Source organism: Colias philodice, chromosome 24, assembly GCF_061535455.1.
Source record: "Colias philodice isolate Cphi_HAF_F1 chromosome 24, ilColPhil1 Martin Lab GWU primary, whole genome shotgun sequence".
Taxonomy (NCBI): Eukaryota; Metazoa; Arthropoda; class Insecta; order Lepidoptera; family Pieridae; genus Colias; species Colias philodice.
The window spans coordinates 6,650,958-6,663,936 of record NC_143109.1 but is presented as its reverse complement, the minus strand read 5'-3'; the positions used below and the strand labels follow the sequence as shown (position 1 = coordinate 6,663,936).

At 32.3% G+C, this 12,979-nt stretch overlaps 1 protein-coding gene and 1 long non-coding RNA gene across 2 annotated transcripts in view; one reads left to right on the top strand and one right to left on the bottom strand.

The window, feature by feature from the left end:
* LOC149477775 (hexokinase-4-like) overlaps positions 1 to 7,413 on the bottom strand; it is a 33,331-nt gene extending 25,918 nt beyond the window's left edge. Inside the window, exon 1 of the mRNA XM_089710365.1 lies at positions 7,300 to 7,413. The gene's annotated coding sequence lies outside the window, so the exon portion shown is untranslated. The remainder of the gene's footprint in view (positions 1 to 7,299) is intronic.
* Positions 1 to 12,979, top strand: part of LOC149477772 (uncharacterized) — a 172,616-nt gene that overhangs the window by 53,703 nt on the left and 105,934 nt on the right. The gene's annotated exons all lie outside the window — the stretch shown is intronic.

Genomic DNA, 12,979 nt, shown 5'->3' with positions numbered 1-12,979 from the left:
TTTTAATAGATAGAGTGATTCAAGAGTCGTCTTATGCCGGGTCCAGACTGGTGAAACGTAACATGCAATGTAACATTCTGCCTTTCATTGCATGTTCGCTGCTGGTGTGGACGCATAGCGCGCTCACACAGATCAAAGAAACTAAAGGGAGATATGGTTAGGGGGCGGGGCCGGTGTCGCAGCAATATGCCCAAAAAAAGAACACATGCTGTTTGTTCCATTCAGTTGACGTTCGACCGTCGGCCGGGTATTATTTGACAATGCCGTGTTGTTCCGTTAAAGTTTGTAAAAACCGAAGTGAAACCAGCAACTTTAAGTCAAATGGAATCACATACCATCGGTAAGTACTGAAAATTATACGATTTTCTTACTAAAATTTCAAAAACAATATTACGTAGAGTGATTTCTTGTCTTCATTATGTGACAGAAAAACAGTCACAATAATTTATGTAAATAGTTTACAATGCTTCTTCTGTACGTGACTCTATTCAAACGCGAAGTTCGAATACCGCAATGTATAATGAACATAATAAAGCTAACAAAACGTTCGATCGTGTAGTACAGGCCGCTGCTCGCGGTCGTTAGTTGAGGATGCGCGTCGAGTGTGTCCATGTCGATAAGATTCGGATTTTTTATCGTATTATGTATTATTTTACTACCTTATTTTTATATCATAATGTATTACTATTAGCTTAATATCTGATTGTATTATTATTATTTGATAGGTACTCGAGCAATAATTTTATAGTAATTATTATACATGGATTAAAAAAAGAAGTCACTTATTTCATACTTATATTACTTTACAATAAGTCAATAGGCAATGCTTTATGTACTTCATCACCATGAATGCTACCATCAAGGTGTCCATTTCTATTTTCTACGTAGTTACTGTATTGCCTATAAATTGTTTTAATTTTAACGTTTCTCATTTTATCGACAAGCAATCCCTATCGTAAACGCATATCTTGCGGCTGTGTGGTGCTGTATACGTACGTCACTTACAATCTAGTGTGCGAACGAATAGTCGCTCTCAAATTTTTGTGTGATGACACGCACACAACGCGAAGTATTGTTTTTATTTTGTTTACTGTTGTGTGCGTAAATTTGTTATGAGACACAGGTTTCGTACTCAGCGCAAGCGATTGGCATCTCTCTAGATCTCTATGCGCGCTCATAACGCGCATTCACTACGAACCTCCCGTAGTCGTGTTCCTTGCCCCTTTGTGTTCGTCGAAAAACCGACAAATTTCGGATCGCTCCGCGCGCGGCTTGTAATGCTCGTAGCATGCGCGTGTAATGCACAATTCGCGCGCGCAAGACGTCCAAACTATGAGAAATTGTTACAAAGTGTGTTACCTTTCATGATACATTGCAGCAATGTGGACGGTGAATTCTTTCATTTCATGTTACATTGCATGTTACGTTTCACCAGTCTGGACCCGGCATTATACAAAGCGGGCGAAGCCGCGGGCGGAAAGCTAATAGGCTATATAGCGCATAGATATGTAAAGTTAACAGCTCTATGTGATATATTCTGTCGTCTCTGACGTCACAACGATGACATTGCAAGATATCAAAACATCATGCGGGTTCATTGATAAGTAAGGCTTCGATTTTATCTATTATCAACAGCTTTTGATGCACCTTGTACCTATGGGAACCAGTCATTTATTTTCAACTAGCTTTCCACCCGCAGCTTCGCCCGCGGAGTCAAAGAAAAACCCGCATAGTTCCCGTTCCCGTGGGATTTCCGGGATAAAAGCTATCCTATGTGTTAATCCAAGTTACCCTATATATGTGTGCTAAATTTAATTGTAATCGGTTCAGTAGTTTTTACGTGAAAGAGTAACAAACAACCATACAAACTTTCGCCTTTATAATAGTATTAAGATAATGCGCTGGGATTTTACGTGATTCTACTTACATACCTTCATATTTCAATATTTAATTAAGTATTTTTTTAATTATTTAATGAAGCTCTCTTTCAAGATTTTGGCTATTAAAGACAAATAAAAACAAAAAGTGGCGTGTAGATGTGTAGATCTACATTTAGAGAAACACTTTATATTATGTCATATTTATTTATTTATTTGTCATAGAGTCATGTCATAGAGAATATAAAACTAGGAGTTTCTGCAAATCAATGTAATTTTTAGTGCGTTTTTTATAAACATTATTGTCATCAAAACTACCGACAAAGCAAACACGTGTTAGAATTTTTAACGTGTCCTAGAAATTCTATAATAAAATAAATTTTAGTAATATAAAAGTTCCATGGTAAGAATTGAGGTTGATTGATAACATTTCGGGAAAGTTTGTCCAACAATAATTAGGCTCCCACTTCAGTTCGTACATTTGTATGGTTTGTGTCGAACACTTGATTATCTTCTATTTTTTATTTTATTATAAAATGTTTTTATAATTACAGATATTATGTTAAAATATAAGTGCATTTCTCAAACTTTTGGCTTAAATTTTTATCATCGCAGATACCTATTTCATTAATTTAATTGTCAGATCAATTTGTTGTTGAAAAAATTTACCAAAAATGAAAAATATAAAGGCTTAGATACTAAATCAACTACTGTCTACTACTACTTTATTTCTTCTTTTTCTTCTACTACTTTCTTAAAACTTGGTAAATTATTTAGGTAAAGTAATAATTATCTAAACAATAAACATGATACCAATTCCAAAGTATTCAATACTAGCTTACCGCCGCGGTTTCGCCCGCTTTTTCTCAAACCTAATAAATTATACACTAAAACCTTCCTGTTGAATCACTCTATGTACCTAGGTATTAAAAAAACCGCATCAAAATCCGTTCCGTAGTTTTAAAGATTTAAGCATACAAAGGGACATAGGGACAGAAAAAGCGACTTTGTTTTATACTATGTAGTGATGGAAATTCCAAATGCGATATACAAATAATTATTATTCATTGATAGAGATACGTCAATGTTATATAATACCTATATTCTCCAATTATAATACGAAAGCTTGGAATCTAGACTATTTATCAACCTTACAAGACCGTTTCAAACTCGTTTCTGAAGAGAAAATAACAGTTACTGAGCGAAGCAAACATTTCCAACATAATATTTATTATACTCAAAAGAAAATAAAACTCACATAATTTTTTTAGTATTTTAAAAGTAAATATTAAGTGTTATAAAACACGTAACTCAAACATTTATTCATTCGACTATCCTTTGCTTAGATATCGTCAAAAACTAATTTAAAATTAATTACTATATCCTATTTGGAAAGCAATTTCTACAAGCCCACAAGAACCTCTATGTTATGTTACCCGCGCTTCTAGATGTCATACATTCCCAGCAAATCATAAAGAAACTCATAACAATGAAAATGGATCAAAAATTTAACGAAATGACGAGGATCCTGATATAAAATAAAGAAATATAGCGCCAACAAAAATAGTAAGTACCATACGCACCAAATCGTGTAATTTTAGAATTCATTCCTCTCTTGAACTAAATTGGTTCAAAAACTTAGTACATCAAAGCGTCCCCACGTGACTCCATTGTCGCTAAATTGGACAGGATGCGTTCTGAGCAATTGCCAATCGTAGCAGTGTAGATATGATTTATTTGCCCACATAACAGTGTATGTGCAGTTGGCGACCAATTGAATGGTCAAAATTGCAACTCAATGAAGCTTTTTTTATATAAGAATAGCTATCCAACTTTTAGATATGTATATTGTATACTGAAATAGTACACGTATGCTATAGGTACCAAGCAAAAATATTTTATCGACTAAAAAGAAAAGATTAATAGCTTTCACAAAAGTTTCAGACAAAAATGCTACGACAATGCTGTCAAAAACATAAAATATGTTTTAATAAATATTATTTCAGTAATACATGCATTGAAATTCGATCTCAACAAAGAAGACGGTAAATAGATAATATATATAAGACTAGCTTCCGCCCACGACTTTGTACGTGCATCCCCGTTTTTCCCCGTTCCCGCAAGAACTTCGGGAAATCTTTTCTTAGCGGATGCCTACGTCCTAACATCTACCTGCATGCCAAATTTCAGCCCGATACGTCCAGTGGTTTGGGCTGTGCGTTGATAGATCACTATATCAGTCACCTTTGAGTTTTATATATATAGAAGATAGAAGACTAGCTTTCCACCCGCGGCATCGCCCGCGCAGTCAAAGAAAAACCCGCATAGTACCCGTTCCCGTGGGATTTCCGGGATAAAACCTATCCTATGTCCTTTCTCGGGTATCAAAATATCTCTATACCACTCTATACCAAATTTCATGCAAATTGGTTCATTAGTTAAGGCGTGATTGAGTAACAGACAGACAGACAGAGTTACTTTCGCATTTATAATATTAGTATGGATGTATGTAACTTTGAAACATACACCATTTTAGTAACCACATTCAGTTAATAAAGTTTTAACAGGACTGAATCATATAATGATACATAACTTAGTAGCTTTTCTTAACCAAATTCAAACAAAACATATTCAAAATTACTGCTACAAAGTAATTGCTAGAAACTGTCATATAATTACTGCGCATAATCACAATTGTAATAAACCAACAGATATCTGATACATATAAGTATTTCTAAAGAACATTCGTAACCTATTCTTAAAATGTCATTACGATTTAATTGTTGGAGACGTCTACAATTGTCGTAATTAACTCGATGCGCAAAACGTTATCTAACACAGAATCACTGGTACAGTGCTGTGCTGATGACATCTCTCAAGATCACTGAAGATCACTACAATTGGTCAAGAAGTTTTTAGACGCAGTTCAGATTCTAGGAATCATTACTGATGATTTTTTGCACCATGTCTAAATTGGAGAATATTGTTTTATTGGCTTTGGATCGTTAGACCTACCCGTCTCTGAATTTATTTACACCTTACGGTGCATTTTCATCAAACGAACATAGAGCGAGAGCTAGAGCAAGCTAGAGCAAGAGCATTAATTATCTCGTGATCTTTTAGTGTAAACAAAAGCTCGTATTCAGTATTACATTGCATAGAATCTTTTCGAACGCACTAAGAACAACGAAAGAAAGCTCTACGCCTGTTTACATTAAATCAATTTGTCATAGTGGGGTTAGAATGAGGATTCGCTTGTTTGGTGTAAACGCACCGTTATTCAATTATATATTATTATAGAACACTGTCTATTGTGTCATGCATGAAATCAGCAGATTTAAATGGCTTATCACTGTGAGATTATTTACGAAATTGTACCTACACTTTCTGTTGATACCTACTTACTCATTAATTCTGCGCTGTAGATTCCACCAAGATGGAATCTGAACATACCTATAGGTAAGTAAGTATATCTAATAAAAGGTAGATAGAATAAGTTGGGATTAGCCGCTCTCAAAATTTAGTTATTTTGATTAACCAAATGCTTATAATATATTCATCTAATTTTCAATCAGTCAGTCATTAAATACTATCAAAGAAAAGACAAAGAGGGCTATTAGCATAACAGAAAATACTAATTATTATGAATATATCGACATGCGGTAAAATAATCGATTAACGTATAAAAAACATAATTTCAGAAGCAATGACTTTATACCTACATATATTTGTATGAACATTTCAAAACTATATATTATAAAGAGGAAAGATTTGTATGTATGTATGTATGTATGGTTTTCACGCATAAACTACTGGACCGATTTCAAAAATTCTTTCACCATTATAAAGCTGCATCTTCACTGAGCAACATAGGCTGTATGGCATTTTCAAAACAAATAGAGATCCTTGCCAAAAATGCAATAATGTAACCCAAGGTGTAAAAAATTCCTGGTTAAAAATTCTGTCATCGCGTGCGCTGCGTAATCTATTCTTATGAAAAATAATAATAGTTTAACAAAACTAAAAAACACGCTTTTAGTTCGGTTTTCTATAAAACGCGTGTTTTTTATTTTTTTTTTAACTATTATTTATTTTATCAAATTAGTGTATTGTCATCGGTCCTAAATAAATCTACAAAGTTTGAACGAAATCTGGCCGTTTAAAGTGGGTCAAAATCGCGCCCAAAGAAGTCGGTTACAAACATACAGGTGAAGCTAATATAAAGCGTGTAAAAACGTAAACATGTAGGTACCACGGGCGAAGCCGGGGCGGACCGCTAGTTGTAAATAAAATGATATACTACATATATTTAACAATTTAAATAAACTATTGATAAATGTCGTAATCTATACTTAAGTAAAAATTTAATTAATTAAATTTTTACAGTTTTTTTACCAGTTATGTTTAGTTGAGAAAATTGTGACTACTTAATAAATATTATGTCGGAATTTATTGATATATTTTCATGTATGTATAATTAAATGAAAACTGAGAAAGTATTCAGTTTTAAGTAGAGCTCTAAAGGTAGAGGCGAGAAAATTATTACCTATGTAGTTAAATTTTTAAATAGTGCATATTCTTATAAAATTCGATTATCCTTCTGTGTTATTTCACTCTAAATAAATAAAAAAACAAGTTTACGTACATAAAATTAAATTTTAATTTATGACTTAATATTCAAAACATATATAATAAATGCAAAAATGTGTATATTTCTATACCATGTTCTTCAAAAAGAGTAATCTTCAAATTCCTTATAAAAGTTGTTCAAAATATGTTGAAACGGGTGTACTAATAATTGAAAATAACTATTTATTGAACAAACAAGCAATTTTACAAACAATACAGTAGATTAAATATGTATTAGCATCTATTTACTTAAAAGTTACGTGTGCAGCAAATTAATTAATAAATTACGCTGACTTTTAAACAAAATGTGTTGTTGTTCAAAAGTATTTGTTAATTACATACCTACTTGCAATTTTTAATGGTTTTTGCTAATAGCATTTTTTTAATTTTGTAGTTTAGGTACTACATTAATAACTACTTATATTAGTTAGCTATATTCCTCTGGAAATATCAATATAGAGCGATTTATGTATGTAACTAAAAAAATATGTGTGGTGGATTATGATAACGTAAAGCTTCAATTAAAAATCGCCTCATAGGTATATTTAATGAAAAAAAAAACATTATCTATTATGTTTTTTTGCGAGATAATAGAGCTACTATAAAACTATAAAGTAGATAAACGGAACCGTATCTTCATGTGATTTATTTGCCTATTTTAAATATTTACTAGTCTGTACAATAATTTATTCATACAAAACAAACATTCAAATGAAAAAAACGCATAACTAGTTAAATAATTGATTCATATCGCAAAATGCTGGAGCTTTAATAAATTCTTAAAAATACTTACACGTGATCGTTCAAATACCAAATCAAAACGACGTGAAGGCCGAAATGATAATGTAAAAATACACTCGAGTTAAATTGTGAGGCGCGTTTGTGACGTCCGATTTATGCCGCGGTCGGATCAACACTGGTCTCTGATAAATATTTCATAAATTTATAAACACAGGAGCTGGTTGTTTGGCCATGGTGGCCGAACGCTTGGAGGCGCGAGGAGGCTCGTCGACACACCCGCAGCCCGCAGGAATATAGAGCTGTTTTACTCGTACTGTAAAGTCCTTCTATAAATGGAAGTTTCTGTCTTGTATTTACAATAATGGCTCTCTCTCTACTGCAAGACTGCTTCAAACTACAATTTGAACATTTTTCAAAAAATAACAAATAGGTACCTCTCATCTTTTTTTCTAGACTATTGCTGGTTCTAGTTTTTGTATTGTAAACTGCTAACAGCAAGTCAAACAATACTTTTGAAGAGTATAACATCGTACTAAAACATTGAATACATATTTGGATATCCATGTATTTGAGCTCATACATTTATAGCATTTTACCTCAAGTATATTTATGTATATTGAGATAGCATTATCCTTGAATTAGATTCATTTAAGATTTTAATTTTACGCGTAAATGCTGTGATCGTTGCCAAAACCAAAATGCAATAACATATATGCTAAATTTAAAAATTGTTTGATCAGCTCTACATTTCTAGAATGTACCCAATTAAACAATAGGATTTTAAAATGAGTAACTAGTTAGGTAGTCTTTTCAGAAAATATAATATTTTTTTGAAGTGAAAACTTTTTTAGCGGCATTGAGCACTTTTTCTGTAATCTTAAACTCGCGTCAGGACACGTGACCTGATCGAAAAAGCGTAAGACGGATACCATTCCAAAATATCAAACATGCTCAACGTTAATAATCAAGTTTTCACTTCTGCCGGAGTGCAAACCGTCTTTTTTTAATTTACTTTAGATTAGTTAGCAGCTCTATATCATAGAGTTTAATCTTTATAGTACTAGGCGATAAGAAACAAGTAATTAGAATTAACCATAAGGGTGCTTTTCCACCAATAATGTACGATGATGTGTTTGTAAATAACCAATAGTATCGCTTCAAACGCTAAACGCTTCAAACTTCAAACTAAATGAAGCGATATGATTGGTTCTATACAAACACATTCCTCGCTACACATACTCACACATTAATAGAGTATCAAAGCAATTATATAATAAGTTAATTTATTCATAAGTTATCTCAACCATGTAACAAACTGTATTTCTGTGTATGTACAATAAAGAGTATTCATTCATTCATTATTGGTGGAAAAGCACTCTTATAATATGCAGAAACGATTTTTATTTCATAAAAAAAAATATAAAATGTATGGAAATACTACATTTTTTGAATTATAATGACTGTGATGCACGAATAACATAAATTCTACTCTTAAAAGGAGCTTCCTCAATAATTGGACAACTGCCCGAAATATAAACTACTAGTGGTCCGCCCCGGCTTCGCCCGTGGTACATATTTCGCAATAAAAAGTAGCCTATGTCCTTTCTCGGGTATCAAAATATCTCCATAAAAAATTTCATGCAAATTGGTTCAGTAGTTTAGGCGTGATTGAGTAACAGACAGACAGACTTTCGTTACTTTCGCATTTATAATATTAGTATAGATTGGTTTTCTACAATCTTCACACATCTGATTAAATTAATGCAATTTTTTTAATTCATTAAAAACGAGACACGTGATTTTTCGTTTAATAAATAAAGTATGTATCTGTGTAGGTATGTAATTATTATTATTATATACCATGAATTTTATATACACAAGTGCTTGTTTAGATTCTCTGTGGACTATATAGATCAAGAGCCCACGACGGCCAGACATTCCTTTCTTTAATAAAGTTGAAAGTTTCTCTGTATAATATACAGACATATTATGTCTCCGATACAGATAAGAATGACTAGCGATTATCAAGTCTGGGTTGTGGTTACTTTGGCAGGAAACAGGTAGTAAGAGTGTATAAAATTGTACCTAACTGTAGTTTAAAAGCTAAATTTTATATTTTATGTTACTTGGGGACCTATAAAAAGATATTACCTTAAGAGCCAGACAGTTTTCATGGTTCTTACATCTAGCCAGACACATTTAAAAAATAACTAACATATCATCAAATTCACATAACTACCTAAAAGCGCTCCCTAAAAGTCTCTGCTTATCGTCGCAGGCTGAAATGGCTGCCTATCAGATATCGCCGGGATGCTCATGTGCTGCATCTGTTGTATGGAATATTATTCGATCCCAGAACCCCACCCTACTTAAAAAACAACTTTGAGTACGCAAGTAACCACGGATTAAATCTTAGATCCAGTGATACTTATCTCCTTAATGTACCCATACATAAAACTAAATTTTTCAATTCCTCATTTACAGTGAAGGCTATTAGACTATGGAATGACTTACCAATAGCTATACGCAAAGCGAGTTCCATTGATGCTTTCAAAAACTTGCTTTTTAATTACTACATATCTTTAATTAAGTGATGACCTTATATATTTATGTATTTTCTCTCATCTATTAGTACGTATTATACATATTTATTTATTCTTTATCTTTTTATTGCTTCAGTGCTTCAGTATACACCACCTACCTGTATTCGTTGTTTTTGTCATTGCTTTCCTTGGTTGGGTTACCTGGAAGAGATGGCTCTGTAGCCATAAGGTCGCCCATTGTGCAATTTATGTGTATTCTATTTTATGTAATGTCTGTAATTTGGTGTGTACAATAAAGTTCTCATTCATTCATTCATTCATAAAAGCGTAACAAATATGAAATAACGCACTAAAAACATTAGTTAACTATAATTATTAAAAATTTAATAGTATAATATAAAAGTTATAAAGTTATTCCTTATCTTATAGTACGAGGACTTATGATGATGGAATTTCACGTATCCCGATGACTTTTTTATTGTGTCATCGAGGTCGTCTTGATCTAATAGAGTCCATGTAAAAGGGAAATAAAATGAAATAAGCATTACATACTTACACATAAGTCGTATCTATGAAACTATAAGCCCTCATTATCTTTACGGATTTATCAAAAAATTTCTAAGCTTATCTGCTCTAATACTTTGATAAAATTTGTTTCTTATCATAGGTAACTAATGCATAATTATAAATGCGAAAGTAACTCTGTCTATCTGTCTCTTGTTCACGCCTCTACCACTGAATCGATTTGGATAAAAGTTGGTACAGAGAAGCGACTTTGATTATTTTATACTATGTAGTCTTAATTCCGGTTTGTGTGTTTAGCGAAAACATAGATATGTATGGAAAAATATGCGTTCTGAATTCAGAATCTTAATGTTAAGTCCGGAATTCACAACCGACAGTACATTTTGCCATATCAATATCGATCTGAAATAATCAGAATGTGTGTGGGGAAACAATAAAAATAATATGCATTTCTGTACTTTCTGAATTCAGATTCCGAATTAAGTTTCATACAGATATCCGTCCATATGTATTTTATGCAAACTTTTCCATTTTAATTAGGTAGGTAAGTAGGATAAATAATAAGGAGTAAATAAGGATAAAATAAAACAAATACATTCAAACATTGTGCTTTTATTAACACTAATGAGAAATTAAAATTATCACAATATCAGGCACTTGACATTTTAAATACCTCTTCTTTATACATTATGCATGCAAAATATTTATAATTTAAGTTGAACGTTTCCACCAATGACAGCAACGTAGCATAGCACATCCTGGTGGAAAACCACCCTTAATGTGGAGTGTAGAGGCAACAATACAAAAGTACATCTATAGATCATTTTATAGTCATGAATTGAAAAGTCATGTATGTAATCTATACTAATATTATAAAGCTGAAGAGTTTGTTTGTTTGAACGCGCTAATCTCGGGAACTACTGGTCCGATTTGAAAAATTGTTAGATAGCCCATTCATCAATAGGCTATATTGTGGGCTATATATGGGGCATTTCACGCCAAGCGGACACAGATTTCAGGGTCAGGTTTCAGATTTCGGTTATATTTTAGTATGTTACACCTGTATATATCCTCGTTATGTATACGAAATATTTTTGCATTTAGAAGCTTAGTTTTTAAAATACAGGTGTTTGAAGATGTCAGTAAGCGCGAGGTATGGGGGACTTTGAATGTAATTATCAGTTCAAGAAAAGTAATTTTTAAATAAATTGATGACTGAATAATATACCCCATAAAATAAACTTTTTATGCTCATATTTCGAATTTCGAATTTATGTTTAAATTCCTTAGAAAAATAAAAAAATATTTTTCATTGTCATTTTTTTCAAACTTTGCGTATTTTTAATTTTTTTAAAGATCATTAAATAAATGGCTTATATTATGCTTAAACTTCATGCAAAGTTCTAGAGTGGTCATCGCAGTAGTTTAGAAGCTACATGTATTATAATGGCGAGGCGCGGCAATATCCCCATACTAGCGCTTAGTTGGTTAGCGCACCGTACTGCAGTATTTATCTCACTATAGTTAGTTAATAACACCGATTCAGGTTTTAATAAGATTTTATAGTGGTAAATAACAAGCAAGAAAATATTACTTTAGTTTTCTTAAAAAAAAAATATTCAGTAAAGTAATATGACATTTTTACGACTTTGAATACGTATATCTCGTCAATTATTTATTTTATCATAAAACTTATTTATAAACCTCCAATCAATTTTTAAAGACCTATCTGTTGACACCTCATTTAATTCAAATTTCTAGAATTTATTTTTTGTCCCCGTTTGTATGAATATTCAAGTGCGTCGCGCTAGGCGCTAGTATGGGGATATTGCCGCGCCTCGCCATTATAATACATGTAGCTTCTAAACTACTGCGATGACCACTCTAGAACTTTGCATGAAGTTTAAGCATAATATAAGCCATTTATTTAATGATCTTTAAAAAAATTAAAAATACGCAAAGTTTGAAAAAAATGACAATGAAAAATATTTTTTTATTTTTCTAAGGAATTTAAACATAAATTCGAAATTCGAAATATGAGCATAAAAAGTTTATTTTATGGGGTATATTATTCAGTCATCAATTTATTTAAAAATTACTTTTCTTGAACTGATAATTACATTCAAAGTCCCCCATACCTCGCGCTTACTGACATCTTCAAACACCTGTATTTTAAAAACTAAGCTTCTAAATGCAAAAATATTTCGTATACATAACGAGGATATATACAGGTGTAACATACTAAAATATAACCGAAATCTGAAACCTGACCCTGAAATCTGTGTCCGCTTCGCGTGAAATGCCCCATATATCTTCTCGCTAAGACCAACAGGAGCGGAGCACTGCGGGTAAAACCGCGGAGCACAGCTAGTAATTAATAAAAATTTCCACAAACACAACCCATAGCAACTACAGCCCCTTTAAACAAATATATTAGTATGTAGGTACTTCTTTATACTAATATGTTTATTTTTGAAGTGAAACTTCTTTAGGCGCGTTGAGAGTACAATTTCAAGTTCGCGTCATGGCAATGCCGTCACGTCATTCAACGATTTTTGTATCTTTGAATCTTGCCAAAGAAGTTTCACTTCTGACACGTGTGCTCGACACACACGTTCTTTTTTAAAGTTTTATATATTTATCACTATTATCAAATATTTGTAA